At 45.1% G+C, this 18,268-nt stretch overlaps 1 protein-coding gene across 1 annotated transcript in view; it reads right to left on the minus strand.

Moving 5' to 3' along the window:
* Positions 1–11,418, minus strand: part of Col14a1 (collagen type XIV alpha 1 chain) — a 174,846-nt gene extending 163,428 nt beyond the window's left edge. The window contains exon 1 of the mRNA XM_059247022.1: positions 11,205–11,418. The gene's annotated coding sequence lies outside the window, so the exon portion shown is untranslated. The remainder of the gene's footprint in view (positions 1–11,204) is intronic.
* Positions 11,419–18,268: the final 6,850 nt, after the last annotated feature.

The raw sequence follows: 18,268 nt of genomic DNA on the forward strand, positions 1-18,268 counted from the left end.
TTATCTCAGCTCCAACTGTTTCTTTTCTGTTTATAAGCTCTAAATAAGTATGTTTCTGACAAAAAAAATACACAGACTAAGGATATGTCCAGTTTGCAATTTTTAAGAACAAGAGTCTGATAATTGTCAAGTCTATTGCTTTTTTTTTCCAGTTTATTTCTACATTTATCAGCAATGGCTGTTTTCTGTTTTAACTTCTGGTTGATAGCAAAATGTTCTTTTTTTATGTTCATTTATTGTTTTGCTTAATCCTTCATTAATTCAACATTATTCTTTCTTTGCCACTGAACATGTTTTGACAGCATTACATAAGCTTGTATTTCCCTTTTAACCCGAGAGTTACTTTGGTGAATGCAATAAAATATAAATCTTCCTTGGAGTGGTGGTGCAAGCCCGCAATCCCATCCCTTGGGAAGCACAGGCTGCAGAATCAGGTGTTCAAGGCTGACCTCTGCTAGAGAGCAGGTTTGAGGGTAGTCTGAGCTATTTGAGGCTTTGTCTTCAGAATTCATAAAATACCATAATTCTATAAACTGTTAAAGTAGTATAACTCATCTACACTTTAGCCTCATCATTCTGGTTTTATGTCAGAATGATATAGTGTATCTGGAAGAATATATAACTATTTTCTTTTGCAATTCATTCATAAAGAAATCATAGAAGAGGCGGAATATTCAGTGGTACTATCTGTACAGCATTTGAATTAATTTATTACAGGTTAGCTGAATAATCCAAAGGGACTGAGCAGCCCTTGTGTACAGGACTTGAGAAGATTCCAATAGGCAGCCTCAGCCTACTCAGATTAATATATCCTCAATCAGCTAATCATCCATGGATCTGCCCATCAGATGCAAAGAAAAATATAGCCACAAAATTTCTTTCTCAGATGAAGTATTCATCCTAATAATTCCTTCCCCAAGCATGGTAACCCTAGGTTTCAAGTAAACAAGTCAAGGAAAGAGACCACATCTGTCCCATAGGCTCTTTCACACTAGGTTATGCGCATAAGATCATGTGAGACTGTTCTTACCCAGGAAGAAAAGGTCCCTTCTCCAGCCATATCAGGGCAAGAGCCTTTTATCTGTTTTTATCAAAGCATTGCAGTTCCTGTGTCCTGGTGCTGACTGACAATAATTAACATGTGGCATTGTAAGTGAATATGTTTCAAACATTTTAGCTAATTAAGTACCTACTGCACTCTTTTTATCAGTTTGAGGGTAAATGGTTTTATTTATAAGAGTGGAAATAAAGCTTGTATGCAGAGCCTGTCTTTAAATTCTTTTTGTTGTTTACTTTAAATTAAGATTAGCAAGAGCATCTTAATTTTCCCAAGCTTTTCTGCCAAGTTGCCAAACTTCTGGACAGAGAAGTAGAGCAAGAAAAGTCTCAATTTCTGTTTAAATGCCATGAGATATTTTAACATTTACCAAAAAAATGTCAAATCTTCATTTGTTGAAACTTTGCCCGAGAGTCTGAATAAACAATTAACTCTACTTTTATTTTTTTTCTTTTTCTTCTTCTTCTTCTTCAACACACCATGTCAGAAATGGCTACTTAATTCTGAAAGCAGAAGATACAGATCAAATTGGGGGAGAGCTGATATTGCATAGCGTAAGTGTGGTCAAAACATTGTCATAACCTTACAAACAGCCTTAAAACAGCCCTATCAGTGCTAATTCACCATGCTTCTAGTTTGTGTATTTGTTTTATCAGATCTCATTTGTGTAGTGAGGTTTAATACAGAGCAAAGACCCAAGTGAAGCCGTTAACCAGTGCTTACAGGCTCTCAAAGAATTCTCAGCTTAGCATACAGCCGGTTTTATCAAAAGTCCTTCAAATGTTTATTCAACAGTTACATCTCTTGCCACAACTTATACATATACACAACCAAATCTTGAAGAGCATTCCCACCAGCCATTGTTTATAAACCCTACAAACTTAAACAGAATTGCTCTTAGCCACCTGGTATACACAGATGCTGGTGACCCCAGGCTCTGAGAGAGACAGCTATTTATGTTACTGGAATTATCATTCCAGCACTTATTGAGAGTCCTACTATATAACCAAAGTGGAATTCTTGGTGCTAAAGAAGGTACAAAACATCATACCATGTGTTGCCCTTAGGGAGCTCACTTACAATTTCATTAAAAAGCAAGATTGCAAGCTAAATGCAAAGCTAACAGAAGCATGAAATGGGATGAAAGGAACGTTAGCACAAGATGGGCGGCATGTCAGCCATTCCGTGTTTCTTTGTCAATGATATATGTAAGACAATGTCTGTCTCTGAAAACGAAATCATGACATTTGCAGGAAAATCAAAGGACTTGGGAAATACTCCATCCAACAAGCACCTTAGACTCAGAAAGACAGGTACTGCATAATTACATGCGAAGACTAGATTTTAATTTTCATATATGTGTGTGGAGGGTGGAGTATGGATCATAAAACTAGAGAGGGAACCATAAAATGGGAAATAATGTCTTAAGAATGGTAGGTAAGAGCCGGGTGGTGGTGGCTCATGTTGTTAATCCCAGCACTCAGGAGGCAGAGGCAGGCAGATCTCTGAGTTTGAGGACAGCCAGGTTGACAAAGTGGGATCCAGGACAATCAAGGCTACACAGAGACACCCTGTCTCAGAAAAAAAAAAAAAAAAAAAAGGAAAAGGAAATGAGAACATTCGGGCTGGAGAGTTGGCTCAGTGGTTAAGAGCCCTTGTTCTTGGGAAGAACCAGACTCCGTTCCTAGCACCCACACGTGGTACAGACATACTCGAAGGCAAAGCACTCATCTGAATAAAATAAATCTTTAGAAAAAGGGTAAGTAAGAGGAGAGAAAAATGGTAATAGAATATATATAACATGAAGGCAGGAGGGGACGGGGGAAGAAGGGGACCAGCGGAGTATGGGGTGGGGGAGGGGGGCTGCAAAAAGGGAGGAAAATGCCGGCCTAAAAACCATTGCCTGGCACACTCCTTTTTAAAAACTAATGTCAAAGAAAGATGATCGCCGCACTACACAGATAGCACTCAGAGAGTTCTCATTCTGGCCCCTGGGCAGCAGGTTAACGGAGAGGAAACGGAAGTGGTGATAAGCAGTGATTTCACTACCTCGGCAGACGCTAAAGGAAGAAGGCAAACAAAGAACCTTCTATCTCCCTCAGACTAAGGGTGTAAGGCCAACTTGGCAGACAGGTTGAAGCCAAAACTGAGGATGCAGATAATTACAAAGGCAGCCATTACCGCTCCTGTGAACTACTGTAGACGGTTCGGAACACATTCCTATCCATTTTTTTTTTAATCTCTCTATGCAGGTTAAAATGATCAGCTTTCTGATGATGTGGCCACCTGACCCGAGAGCCATTCACAGGTTTCTTAAAAAAAAAAAAAAAAAGGCTTTGCAGTTGTGGACAAGTTTGTGCAAAGAAGCTTTGAAGGAACAGGCATATGTGAGCATATTTCAGGCCCCAGAGAGCTAAGAAAAAGAGGTGTGTAACAGATGTCTTCATGTGTTATATTTAAAGAGCCTCCATGCAGAAGCTAAAACTGGATTCTTTGGCACACCTTCTAAAAAGAGAAGGTTTGAAATGATGCAAATCCAAAATCCAACAATGAGAACAGTTTACTTTCCTCCGTTAGAAGACCGGGATTACAATCCGAGTGAGTTTTCCAACTTGGGGGAGCATGGTAAAATGGCTTTTAAGATGTCTGCCTCAACTCTTTCCAATATTATTTGTTCATCGTTTTCTGTTTGATTGTTGTAGGGATTCCTTTGTGGTTTGTGTGGTGTTGTTTAGTTGTTGTTTGTTTGTTTGTTTGTTAGTTAGTTAGTTAGTTAGTTAGTTTGTTAAGACATGGACCTCAGGCTGAGGAGATGGCTTGTGGGGTAAAGTATTGGCAAGTATAAGGACTACAGTTCCGGCGCCCACATAAGGGCTAAGAGGGTATGACAGTGGCCTTCGATCCCATCTTTGGGAGAACGAGAGACAGTGGAACCCCAGAGTAAGATGAAAAGAGTGAGTAGCTAAAGCCACAAGATCTGTGTTCAAGTTAGAGACCCTACTTCAATATACCAGGTAGAGAATGATCAAGAAAATGCCTTAAGTCAACGTCAGACCTGTATACACACATGTATGCATGTGAATATACACACAGGTGCCCACATATATACAAACATGGATACACACATGAACAGTCATGTTATACAATTATACACATGAAGAAGAAGGAGGAGGAGGAGCAGGAGGAGGAGGAGGAGAAGGAGAAGAAGAAGAAGAGGAGGAGGAGGAGGAGGAGGAGGAGGGGGAAGAAGGAGACAAATCCTCACATGCACACAGGCCGACCTGATCCAGGAATCCCTTGGTAAGTCCCTCTGACTCTAGGCTGTGTTGAGTTGACAATTAAAGTTAACCTTCACAGTACTGCTTCCAAAATGTCAAAAACTGCCCTGATTTCTTCATGAGGGATGCCTTACCAAGAAAAACTAATCTCATCTGGGGCTGACAACAGTTTTATGGGTGGCACCATCAACCAGCTCGCCAAGAAACAGCAGCTCCTCAACTAATTTGGTGGCCTTAGAAATTCTTTACCTTTCTGGACGTTGGCACAGGGAGACCTCTGGATGACATTTTAAAACATAATCTAGCAAATTCAATACATGCAATAAGTAATCAATAAATACTGATTAATTATCAATGAGTGATTAGGGACAATGCATGTACATGCTGCATGACTTACAATTGGCTTCGGGTAAACAGTGCTTGAAACTAGCAGGCACCCACCAATTGTGAGCCGCAGGGCCAGATGACCCAGAGGAAAGCTCGGTTTTCTTCTCCAATAGCATAGGACTTCCCAGAGGTGTCACTTTTTGCTAATTCGTCCTACAAGGTTAGCAACAGCTTTGTGAACTAGTCAGTTGTACAAGAGCCGATACAAATCAGAAGTGCAGCCATTGTGTGGGTCGGAGAAATAGCTAATTAGGTAAAGGGTCTCAGTTCCCGCCCCAGAATCCACATAAGAACGTCAAGCATGGTAGCATGTGCTTGTAATTGTGCTGGGGAGGCAGAGTGTGGAGGATGTCTAGCCAGCCAAACTAATGCAATTGGTGAGCTCCGGGCCAATGAGAGACCTCATCTCAAACAAAAGTAAATGTAGACGGCTCCAGAGGAATAACACCTAAGGCTGACCTCTGATCTCCACGCTCATTCACTCCTGAGTGTATACTCATTCATACAAGCATGTGTACACACACACACACACACACACACACACACACACACAGAGAGAGAGAGAGAGAGAGAGAGAGAGAGAGAGAGAGAGAGAGAGAGAGAGAGAGAGAGGCTACAGCTGCCTCGACATTCTTAAACTAGATGTGTAAATTTTGAGATAGAAGCCAGAGCCATTCCAGAAGCACAACAAATTAGTGGCAGCTACTTGACACAAGAATGTCCCATCATCTGGCTTTTGTCTTTCCTCTCGTCTTGCTGTTTTAAGGACTGACAGAGCTCCGCCACCAAAGAAATGGTAGCTTACCTTCATCAACGCCTATGACTATCCTCAGCAGAAGATTAGCTCACTCCTCACCTCAGACATCTCTGTTCAGAAAGGCTTCCCTGGTCCGCCCGCCGAAAGCCAGAAGGCTTTCCCCTGGTGCCTATGATGCTAACCTTTGTTTCCCACTTTATGTGCTTGTCCTTGAACTGTAGTTATCTGCTGCACTTCTCTTTTCAAAAATGCGTTATGCAATAATGTATTTTGAATATTTAGCATAGTGACTATACACAGCAAGATGCTGAGCTGAAGAGGACAATCAAATTCTTTTTTTTTTTTTTTTAACCTCAATTCGGTGTGCTCCTCACCCCAAAGCAGAGGCAGAAAGCCATCCAGGAGCATCTCTTTATTCAATAAATTCAATAAAAAGTCAGTCCCCTGACTGCCCACACAGACCTGCCCTAAGTCATTCTGATGGACCTAGCAACGGCTAGCAGTAATTCCCACAAGCAGCTCAAGTAAAATCTGGGAGAAGAATCGGAATGCAACTCCCTAAACACTTCAAGTTAGGGACAGCTGCCAGGGTAATTTCAGCAGCCACTAACAGAAAAAATGCGAGATGACAACTGATTTAGAACCAGGCATGGTGGCTTATGCCTGTATTGCCAGCCCACAGGAGGCTGAGACGAGAAGGCTGCTGTGAGTTCAAGGCTAGCAATAGCTGCATAGGCAGCAGCAGAGGGGTTACACAGTCTTAAAAGGAGGCAGGTGAGGGGGAGCAAGATCGCTCAATAGGTAAAAGTGTGCGTTGTGTAAAAGTGTGCGTTGTGTGTTGTGCCAACCTGGTGACCTGAGATCAAGCCCCAGCACCGACAGCAGAAGGAGAGGTCTAACTCCAGAAAGTTGTCCTCTGACCTCCACATGGGTACATGACAGACGTACACACCCACATACTCATACATACACAACATGCACGCATACAAGCCCATACATACACAACACATAGGGAAAAGAGAGGAAGCCTCGCAGGGATGCTGTGGGTTTACATTTTTCAACCTGGGTGGAATTTGGGTCTCTAAGCGCCACACTCCGGCTTGTACTCTTGGCTCTCATAACGACCCACAGATGTTCCTTTCCTGTCGCATTCCCACAAAAGAAAGGATCCAAAAAAAAAGAGAAAGAGAGAAAAGAAAAGAAAAAAATTATAGAACTTTTTAAGAGGAAAAAAGAAGAGAACGAAGTGGGAGAAAAAAGAAACTGCTTTCATCAACCAGACTCTTAGAAGTCAGCTTGGTCCTAAGCTGTCCCTAGGTCCATCTGCCTCAGTGACCAGAGCACGTGACCTCAGCTTACGCCATCCACTCCAGTTCCAGACACATTCCCTGCTGCCTCCCTCAGCAGAGAAACTGGTAGATAAAGTGCCCAAAGCTGTGTGGACCCATCAGACTCCACATGCCTTTCGTCTAATCATCTCCCTGTCGCTTGCTAGATTTGTGACCCCAGAGGAGGTACCGTATTTCCCTGGAGTTTGGTGACTTTATCGGGAAATAGTATTTATGTCCCGAAGTAATGAGAAGATAGTGTGTTTTTTTACAGAGAAAGGAATAAACACTCGGAATGTGCCAGTATTTCTGCTCCAGTTTGGGTTATGAATGTCGCCCAGAGGACCAACGTATTAAAGGCTTGACCCTCTGGGAGGGGGTAGAATGTAGAGGGGTCTCCAGAAGACTGTCTCAGACAGGACCTTTCCCCTTCCCTCCCTTTCCTCCCTGGGTCACAATGTAAATAGTTTTGTTCCACTGTGCACTTCAACTTGATGTACTGCCCTACCACAGGCCCAGAGCATCATCAGAGCCAACTCATCACAGACAAGACTTCCTCAACCAAGCCACAGCACATCTTCGCTCATTATCATTATCTCAAGTTTTTTGTTATGGTGACAGAAAGCTGAGTAGCGCAGCTTCTAACACAGACAGATAAACAGCAGACAGACAGACAGACAGACAGACACACACACACACACACACACACACACACACACACACAAATAAGTATCCCCATGAGAACAGGAAGCAGCCTACACTCAAAGTTTAATGCATAAAAGAGTAACAGGACCCCTGCCACCGTTTATTTACTTATGAGGAGTAAAAGAGAATGATTGCTTTCTGGACATCCAACACTATCAAGGGCATATTTTCTAAGACAAAAGTAAACTTTTGTCGCTTCCCTTCACACTTTCTTCCTGCCTCCCTCCCCCGCCCTCCACGGCCAGTCCCTGGAGTGATCATCTCGTGAGTCCTGCACGCATGCCATAGTCGCAGATCGTGTGTTAGCTCGGTGGTGCTCACACAGCACAGCCCCAGTGTGCAGCGATTCAAGAAGACTTAAAGAAGCTGTCGATGATTATACTCTGTGGTCCAGGAAAACAGCGGTCATTGGGCTGAATTTAACTGAGAGTGATTGCAAAGTAGCAGAAGTCGCATCTCTACAGGCGATGTCAACTACAACCAGGTGAGAAGAAAAAGGGAAAAGGCATTGGGGATTTAGCTCAGTGGTAGAGCGCTTGCCTAGCAAGCACAAGGCCCTGGGTTCGGTCCTCAGCTCCAAAAAAAAAGAAAAAAGAAAAAGGATCTCTTTGTCTTCATAGGGGGCAGTGGGAAGTGAGATCTGAAGGGAATGTGCCCTGTGGGGTCTTTCTAGTAAGTGAGGGGCTTCCCTGACTTGCACATTAGTCGATCTAGTTTGCTCAGCCTGTCCTGGAGGCCAGCCCCCCGATGGTTCTGAACAGCATAGAAGGCTAGAGACTTCTCTCAAATCTTCAGCTGGACTGCTAGAGCACCAGGATCAGGGCCAAAGAGCTCCTCCCATCCATCCTGAAGCCTGGGAGGCATCCAAAACTACTCCAGGAACACTGACAGGTTCCAAGGAACCCTGCCCAGAGAATTAATTATTAAGAGGCCTCACAAGGGTGGCTCCTGTCCTTTCCAAGGGACCTGTAGGAGGTCAGGGCTGCAATGGAGATTCAGGATTGTTCTGGTTCAGGGCTCCTCAAGAAAGAGAGAGTGTCCCATGTTTATTAAAAGACAAAAAAAAAAAAAGATACCCTGTGTACCACAGATAAAACCTAAAGTTATCTTAGTAGGTGAAAAAGGTCAACCACAAAGGACCATATGTAGTATAGTTCCACTCATATGAAATCCCCAGAGACTGAGTGACAGGCCAGAAAGAATTGGGAAGTTACTGTCCATACGTGAAGGTTTTCTTTTGGAAATACTTAAAACATTTGTTTCTTTTTAGAATTTTTAAAATATGTGTATGTGGTGTGTGGGGATGTGTGGATGTGTAGAGGGATGTATGTGTGTGTGAGTGTGTGTGTATATGTGAGTATATATGTGGTATGTTGGGAATGTGTGTGTGTGTGTGTGTGTGTGTGTGTGTGTGTATGTAGGGGGGATGTGTGTGTATGTGATATGTGGAGATGTGTGTGTGTTTGAGTGTGTGTGAGTGTGTATTGGTGTGTGAGTGTGGGGGCATGTGGGTGTGTGAGGATGTGTGTATGGATGTCTGTGGGGGGATGTGTGAGTGTGTGTGTAGTGTGTTGGGGATGTGTGTGTGTGTGTGTGTGTGTGAGAGAGAGAGAGAGAGAGAGAGAGAGAGAGAGAGAGAGAGAGAGAGAGAGAGAAGCTGTCTGAAGTAGGAGTTACAGGTGGTTGTGAGCCACCAGATGCCCCTGCTAGGAGCCAAACTCAGACCCTCTAGAAGAACAATGGGTGTTCTTAAGCACTAAGCCAAGTCTCCAGGCACCTAAAATCATTCTTATTTTGTGATGTTGACTGCCCACTCTAATATACTAAAAGCCTTTGAATTATACATTCCGAATGTGTGGGTTGTATCCAGTGTGGAATGATTGTCAAGTAAACTGTTTAAAATACAAATAAGGAACCAGACATGGTGGTGTAAGCCTGTAATTCCAGCACTTAGGGAACTAAGGCAAGACGGTCCTGGAATTCCTAGCTAATCAGGGCTACATGATGAGTTTCAGGCCAGCCAGAGCCACAGAGTGGCAACCTGTCCCAATAAAACAAATAACAAAACAAACAAACAAAAAAAATCCACCAAAGAAAGTCCGGAATATGGCATTGAGCCTAGGTTCAACCAAAGCTCATTCACATTATTCTCTTAACCGCCAATCTAAATCTCATCCATCCATCCATCAGTCCATCCGTCCACCCACCCACGCATCTCTAATGTAACAGTGAGGCTACATGCAGAGCTGGAATCCTTCATCAGTGACAGAACACCAGTCTCCTCATTCCAACCACCCTGAGCCTGCTTGCTACTTCACCCAATAAAGAAGTGCCCTCTTGGCCCTTGGTAGAAGCTGCGTGCCAGGGCCTCCAGCAAATGAGGATGGAGGAAACTCGTTTTCGTTTTCCTTTCTCCTTACCGTGATGCAACAGGAGGCTGACTCCTACTTCCCTTTTTCCTGTTCCCACTCCACCTCTCCAGCCGCTACCAGCCAGGAACTCCCCAAACCTTCCGGCAGAGTCTAAAGGCAGGTGTTGGCACACACCTGTCATCCCAGCTCTTGAGAGGTGGAGACAGGAGGATTGGGAGCTCAAGGCCTCCCTCAGTTACGAAGAAAGTTTTAGACCAGCCTAGACTACATATGACCCTGCCTAACAAGCAAATCTTTCTTGGGACTTCAGGCAGTTCTAGAAGCCATTTTTGGTCTGATGGGGAGGGGTGAGGGCATGAGGGTGGGGATCCAGGCTACTGTGAGAATTGCATGCAAGGGTCTTCAGGGGCGCTCTTTTGGGCAAGTTGAAAGCTCTCCTGGACCTAGGCTAAGCGTCCCTGTGCTCTCCAGCCGCAAGACTAGCTTCCCACAGAGCACCAAGTCTGCAGAACTCCAAACCTTGCCACTCAGTAACTAAGGCTGCTCTACTGACCTAACCTCGCCCTGCCCCTGCCTGTGCACACTGTGCAGAAAGCCCAGCTTCTGCAGACGCCTTGGATGCCCAGAGGCTTGAGGGTAAGGAGACTCAGAGCCCAGTTCGGAAAGATAAAAGGGAAATTAAGTGAAGAGGGTTCCGGCAGCATCTTAGCCCGGTGGCTCCTCTCAAAGCAGCAACAGGAGGAGCATGGTAGCATTCTACGCTCTATGAGCTCTGCCTAGCTGCTCCTCTTTCCGTTCATAGCCTGGTCCACAGCTGCTAGGATGTGCAGCAGTACAATGAATGTCTGGATGAATTGTCTCCATGAACAAGTCTCCCAAGGCACCAGCAAAGAGAATCTAAACAGCGTTGTGCTCTATGCCTACACAGCGCTTCCACACAAATCCCTGAGTCCCTGCCAAAAGAACACCCTTGGAGCTACCACTGTAGGGCAGCCAAAGGCAGCCAGTTCCTGCCCGGCGCCCACCGCACCCAGACACCAGGGGGAAATCCCCAGAGAGAAACGGAGGGCTGCTTTGCTGTCCCCATATCGGTCACTCAGCGCCTGCAATCTCTCTGCCCTGTGGTCCCCGGGGAGGCATCTGTGTGCACGATCTCCTATCTCACCCCTAAGGTCCCCAGGCCATCCTGCGGGCACACGTGCTGTGGACGATTCTGGAAATCGCTTTCGTCTGCAGGTGGCTCACTCTCTCCGGCTTTCTTTCTTCACCTATAGATGATGCAAAGCCGAACCAAAGAACAGTAGAGAAAGACAGACTGACCTGTGCAGGGCAACTTTCCAGCCCAGGTTGGGGACCGCCTGACGCCTAGGGAAGGTTTGCCGCCGCCGGTTGGTTCTTAGCGGACCACTGCCCTCGCTCGCTTCCCTCAGAGTACTCTTGCTTAATTAGCTTCTCTTCCCTGTCGTTCACTCTGTCCTCCCCTTGTCCCTCTCCCGCCGCCTCCTCCCTTGCAGAGCTTCCCCTCCTCGCCTCTCGCCCGCCCGGGATCAGATAAGAGGAAAGGAACCGCTGAGCGAGCCAATTATAAAGCCGAAGGTGGCCTCAGGGGCGGGAGGTGGGGGAGACAGACCCCACTTTCCCTCCTCCTCTCCAGCATCCCCGCCCCGCTCCAGTTGCAGAGGAGCCCGCCCCACGCCTCCCAAGTTCCCCCCAAGGCCTGGCAGCCGACCCAGGTGCGCGTGGCAGCCGGGTGCAGAGCGTGGATGACCAGCCGCTTGGTCCCCTGCAAGTGGCCTGTGCTCCCAGACCCTAAACCAGAGCCCAGGTCCCTTTGAGAGATCTCCAGCACTCCTGATTTCATCCCAAGCTCCAAAAGGTCCCATCCCCAAAGATGAGCCTTGTCGTCCCACAGGATCTCCTCTCCCTTGCCCCTTAAGTCCAAGAGGCCAGCACAGCAAGGCCGCCGAGGGTGGACTTTTATGTGCAGGGGAATCAACTGAAGGAATGTTAAATTGGAGGGTTTTCTTCGTCGTAAAAACTGCATGTGGACAGTTTCGTGCGGTTGGACCTGCAGATTTCCTTTCCCCATGCACAAACTGTAGTCAGTAGATTTGGGCGGATCCCAGGGACTCAGCCTCTATCCAAACCCTGGGGGCCCTGATCCACGCAGGCCACGCCCTTTGAGAAGTCCTGCCCTGGGACAAGAGCCCTGGGTTTCTGGGGACCTGGGCCTGAGTTCCTGCCTTCTGACTGCTCTTTAAAAGGTCATCTTCCCATTTTTGTGTGAGGCTAAAAAAAAAAAAAAAGCCCAGGTATTCACCTTCATACTAGAAGTCGTTGGCTCAAATGGGAGAGCGGGAGTTGCATACGTGCTGACCATTTAGCAATACCATACTTTGTGAGAAAAGACCAAAACGAGTGTAATTTCATCAATTGCCGGCGCAGGAGGTAGAGAAAAGTAAGAAGTCTTCTCATAAGCTCCCGAACTGCTTCCGGAACGTCCTGCCGGGAGCACACGCAGGGATGCTCGACACCTTTCAAGGTGGTTTCTGAGACTTTCGAGCTGCCGTGAGTCACCTATGCTTTCTTCGAATTTGCGTGCTGTTGGCCTCTCTGCCTAGTTTCTGAACTTCACCAGAGACCCAGGGTGAGGATCAACCTTGGCTTCAGTTCACGCCTCAGGGTGAGGCGGTTGCTGAGCGAAGTTGCTTCTGCGCTTCAGGGAGTGTAAGTCTCCCGGGTCCGCGGCGGCTACAACTTTCAATAGACCCGCAGCAACGCCAAGGACCTGCACGCGGGATTGCTGGGGTCAGAGCGCCACCTGGTGTCTGAACCGGGTTTGGGACCTGGAAACAGACCTAAGACTGACCAGTGGGATTCAGTGCGTATCTTAAGGCCAGCAGTCAGATTCTGATGGACCATTGAGAGCTGAGTCATGGCAACAAAGCAAGAAGACCCCACTTCAAGTCTCCTCCACTCTAGAAAATACTATCTGGGAATATCTGTGACCTTTTCAAAGATATCCAACATTCTAGCTTCCCAATGTACTTGGGAACTTTGGGAACATGGCCTTTCCTAACTTGACTGTAATCCTATTTCTCTCTTAGAACTATGCTCACACACAGGCGCACGCACGCGCGTGCACACACACACACACACACACGTGCACTTACACACACATGTGCACACACAGAGTGGCCCTCCTCCTGGAGCCTCCTGAAGCGTTGCACTTTGCAAGAAGACTTTGATTTTAAACCTGAATTGAAAAGCTCTGTACCTACGACCTTGGCAAATCTCTTACTTCTGAGCTTACTACTCCTGCATAAGAAAAGTCTTTATATAGTTTAGGGTATTGTCATGGAATTAAGTGACATGCACTTGTGGATCTAACCTATAATCAATAGAAGTTACATTTCCACACTGGAATTGTCATTTCCTTTTTTTAAGATTTATTTTTATTCTTCTGTGTACTGATGATGATGATGCCTAGAGTATGTCTGTGCCTGTGGAGGCCAGGAAAGAGTGCTGGATCCCCTGGAACTGGAGTTATAGACCATTGCTAGCCACCATATGGGTGCCAGGAATCCAACTCCAGTCCTCTGGAAAAGCAGCCAATGCTCTTAACTGCTGAGCCATCGCTCAAGTCCCAGAGATTGTCATTTCCATGTGTCTCCATAGAAATGTTACTGGCATTTGGGGCAGGACAGACTGGCGTCAACCCAATTCCAGCATCACCCACCTCATCTCCTTGTTGTGAGATAATCTTTTTATCCACTGTGAAGATGTGTCTCTGCCAAGGCATCTTCTGATTGGTTTAATAAGGAGCTGAACGGCCATAGATGGGACTTCCCAGGACAGAACAGAACCTGAGAAGTAGGTTTAAGAAGTGGGGAATTCACCAGCTAGACACAGAGGAAGTAGGAGGCATGGTATTGAGCAGAGGTAACAAACAGAACGTAGATTAATATAAACAGGTTAATTTAAGTTGTAAGAGCTAGCTGGGAACAAAGCCAAGCTTTCATAATTTAATAAGAGGTCTCTGTGTCATTATTTCAGAGCTGGTGGTCCAAAGAAAATCCTGCTATGTAGCTGGAGTTTTCCTGTGTCCACCTGGCTCCTGCAGCCACTCAGACCCAAGTAAACACACAGAGGCTTATATTACTTATAAACTGTATGGCCATGGCAGGTTTCTTATTATCTAGTTCTTTTTTTTTTTTTTCTGAGACACGGTTTCTCTGTGTAGCTTTGCACCTTTCCTAGAACTCACTCTGTAGTCCAGGCTGGCCTCGAATTCACAGAGATCTGCCTGCCTCTGCTTCCCGAGTACTAGGATTAAAGGCATGTGCCACCACCACCTGGCGCTATCTAGTTCTTATATCTTAAATTAACCCATCTCTATTAATCTATAAGTTGCCACATGGCTTGTGACTTACCGGTACTTTTACATCTTGCTTCTCATGGCAGTGGCTGGCAGCCTCTCCTGACTCAGTCTTCCTGTTCCCAGAATTTTCCTCTCTCTTTGTCCTACCTATACTTCCTGCCTGGCTACTGGCCAATCAGCACTTTATTTAATCAATCAATCAGAGCAACACATTCACAGCATACAGAAAGACATCCCCAGCACTGCTATATCTCCTAGTCATTATGAAGGCCAATAATGCCACCACACCTCCTGCATGCTGCATAAAACCTGTTCCTGACTGAATGAATTGCTTGTGTTCTACCATAGCCCGTCTATGACAGCCAGCTGTAACTCTTCCCCTAAGCCCAGCCTCTACTTTCCCTTCATATGCAAGCTGTAGACGGGCACTAGCTGCTAATAACATACCATGCCTGCCATAAATAGCCATGGCACAAGTCCCCAGTCCCTGTTTCCATATCCACTCTCCATACTGACTAGCTCATTCCTTCTCCAGAGCCTCTGGCATTTGCTAAAATCTTGCATGGGCGCAGTTGCTAATAGATAGCTAATGATAGCATATTTCCAGACCCTGCCCACATCCAAGGGACCATGTTCCTTCTAATTGACTCACGCTATACCAGCTGTTAAATACTTTTTGCATTTTACCCTAGAATAATGGAGTCCTGAGCCCCTTTGGTAGATTGCTTCAACTGCCTTGGATGCAATTAGAGTGCACACTGTTATTCAGGGATCCTTGTTTTCCCTTAGACAAAGGTGGATATGAGCTCCAAATAAAACCAAGTGGGTAGGCAGGGCGGTGGTGGCGCACGCCTTTAATCCCAGCACTTGGGAAGCAGAGCCAGGTGGATCTCTGTGAGTTCAAGGCCAGCCTGGGCTACAGAGTGAGTTCCAGGAAAGGCGCAAAGCTACACAGAGAAACCCTGTCTCGAAAAATCAAAAAACAAAAAAAAAAACAAAAACAAAAACAAAAAAACCAAGTGGGTAGTCTTTGCCTCAAATGCTCAAATGTGATTATTATACTGTCTTAGTAAGGGTTTCTATTGCTGTGATGAAACACCACAACCAAAAAGGATGTTGAAGAGGAAAGAGTTTATTTGACTCACACTTTCATATTACTGTTCACCATCAAAGGAAGTCAGGACAGGAACTCAAACAAAATCCTGGAGGCAGAAGCTGATGCAGAGGCCACGGAGGGGTGCTGCTTACTGACTTGCTTCCTGTGGCTTGCTCAGCCTGCTTTCTTATAGAACCCAGGACCACCAGCCCAGGGATGGTACCACCCACAATGGGCAGTGCCCTCCTCATCAATCACTAGTTAAGAAAATGCCTTACAGTTTGATCTCATGAAGGCATCTTTTTAACTGAGATTTCCTCCTTTCAGATAACTCTAGTTTGTGTATCAAGCTAACGTAAGACTACCCAGCACATATATGATGGGATACAAAAATGAGAAGAAAATGCTGATATTTTAAATTGTTTGGTTAGCATAGAAAGAGATGTGTGACATTGCCATGTATATTTATCATTAATTGTACTTTGTTTTTATTCACTTACACACAATGCTCTCTCTTGCCCCCAACCCCTGCTGTTCCACTTCCTTATCTCAATAGCTCCTCCTTCTCTTTTCATGAGTGCCCTTCATATTCCATGACCTTCTTGTACCCCTTCCCTTCCTTTAGAGCTCTTCTTCCCTCCCACATTACCCTTTCTACTTTAATGTCCTGTGTGTGTGTGTGTGTGTGTGTGTGTGTGTGTGTGCGTTCATGTATGTGAATCTACATTCTTCACAGGAGAGAAAACATGCTCTGTTTCTTCTGACTCAGGCTTATTTCACTTAACATTGTGAACTCCAGCTCTGTTTTCCTGGGTATGATTTTCCTTTACAGCTAAATAAAATTCTATTGTATGAATGTACCACATTTTCTTTTTATTTTTGCTTTTTCAAGACAGGGTTTCTCTGTGTAGTTTTGGTGCCTGTCCTGGAACTCACTCTGTAGACCAGGCTGGCCTCAAACCCACAGAGATCCACCTGCATCTGCCTCCTGAGTGCTGGGATTAAAAGCATGCACCACCACCTGGCATACACATTTTCTTTATCCATTCATCTGTTAATGAATGTTTTACTGTTTGCTCATTTTTTTATCTCATTAAATCCAGCCGGGCGATGGTAGTGCACGCCTTTAATCCCAGCACTCGGGAGGCAGAGCCAAGCGGATCTCTGTGAGTTCGAGGCCAGCCTGGGCTACCAAGTGAGTTCCAGGAGAGGCGCAAAGCTACACAGAGAAACCCTGTCTCGAAAAACCAAAAAAAAAAAAAAAATCCAAACTTTGAGGCCTGAAGGAACAATAACCTCATACCCTGATGTACCTCCAACTTCCTGTAGGAGTTTACCAATGTAACTTCCTGCATGTTGAGATAGTATAATGTTGCTATGTGGTTGCTGAGTAACTGCTGCTCCAGAGCCCGAAATGGCCTCTCCACCACCTTCCTGGAATCATGATCATGTTCTCCCCTTGACCCAGCAACTGAGCCGAGGGCCTCCAGATACCTACTCAAGTTAAGTTTCCGGCATCCATTCTGATTAAGTTGCCCCTATGGTGTGGTGGTTGTTCAATGCCTTGAATAACAGCCTTGTCCAGCTCTCCCAAACACCTGTCCCTCTCTTTCTGGAGATCCTGTCTCTGCTATGAGCCACCCTCCATACGCTGGATTGGATTTCTTTCCCTGCTAATAGGAGGACTTCAAAGAAGGCTGCTTTTAGTTGAGCAATCCTGAGGAGCACCAAGAGTATAAGAAAGCTTGCCCAAGTTCACCCAGAGTGTCAACAGAAAGTTAACACCAGACTTTAACTGTCTTAAATCCTGGGTCTGAGCTTTTATTATTGCGATGTGCTGACCCTTTCCAAATAACATGAATGATACCTTCCATGTTTTTACTTTGTTTTACAAAATGCATTCAAGTTCAAGTTCATTAGCCTAGTTTAATACATTAGCTCTGCAAGATTAAAATCACTCCCGAGGTTTGAGTGATGCTGACTCATTCTGTCCTGTGGTCCTACAGTCCTCTGCTCACAATCGCCATTCATACTCTTGAGCAAGTGATTAAGACATTCCTCATCTTTTCAACCCCATGGCCCAGATCAAAGTCATGACGTTAATAGCAGCCAAGCTTTTCATGTGTGACAGCATGCTGTCAGGGAGTGCATGTTACATAAAAGGTTCTATTCATAGCACAATTGTGCTAGAGCAGGCCTGCAATTATGCATGTGCCAACCCCTCTTCATTTTACATTTTACAGTGAATTATTTACCCTGTCCACATCCTCCAAAAGAGCCGATGACAGACAGATATTGCTAGATGGATGCCATATAACAAAAAGCAAGGCTCTGTGCAATTATAACAATATTATCATAAGAAGAAGGGCCTTACTTAGTGCCTTTGACTTTAGCCGTGATAGAAGAGCTCACTTGGCTTATTTTTGCTTATTTAATCATTATTTTATTAAAATAATTCAGGACTGGGGATGTTGCTCAGTTGGTAGAATACTTATGTAGCAGGTACAAAGACCTGAGTCCAATCCTTAACACCAAATAACTGGGGCAAGCTGGCATACATTTGTAATCCCAGCCTTTGGAAGATAGAAACAGGATCACTTCAAAATTAGTCTTGACTTCACAGCAAATTTGAATCCAGTCTGGGCTACATGAGACCCTGTCTCCAAGTGTTCAATTCATGTGTTCAACTTTTAAAGTCAGCAATACTGAAAGTGTGTAAAGTGTAAATAATACTACCTTACTCTACTGAAACAACATCTTTTACTCTTCCATTTCATCTGACATTTTCAAGTCTCTATATTTCTAAATAACATGCATGTAATGACTAGGTTTTGTTTTTGTTTTTGTTTTTTGTCAACTTGACACAAGCTAAGGTCATTTTTGTAGAGGGAACCTCAATGGAGAAAA

The sequence above is a fragment of the Peromyscus eremicus genome, chromosome 20 (assembly GCF_949786415.1).
Source record: "Peromyscus eremicus chromosome 20, PerEre_H2_v1, whole genome shotgun sequence".
In the NCBI taxonomy this organism is placed as follows: domain Eukaryota; kingdom Metazoa; phylum Chordata; class Mammalia; order Rodentia; family Cricetidae; genus Peromyscus; species Peromyscus eremicus.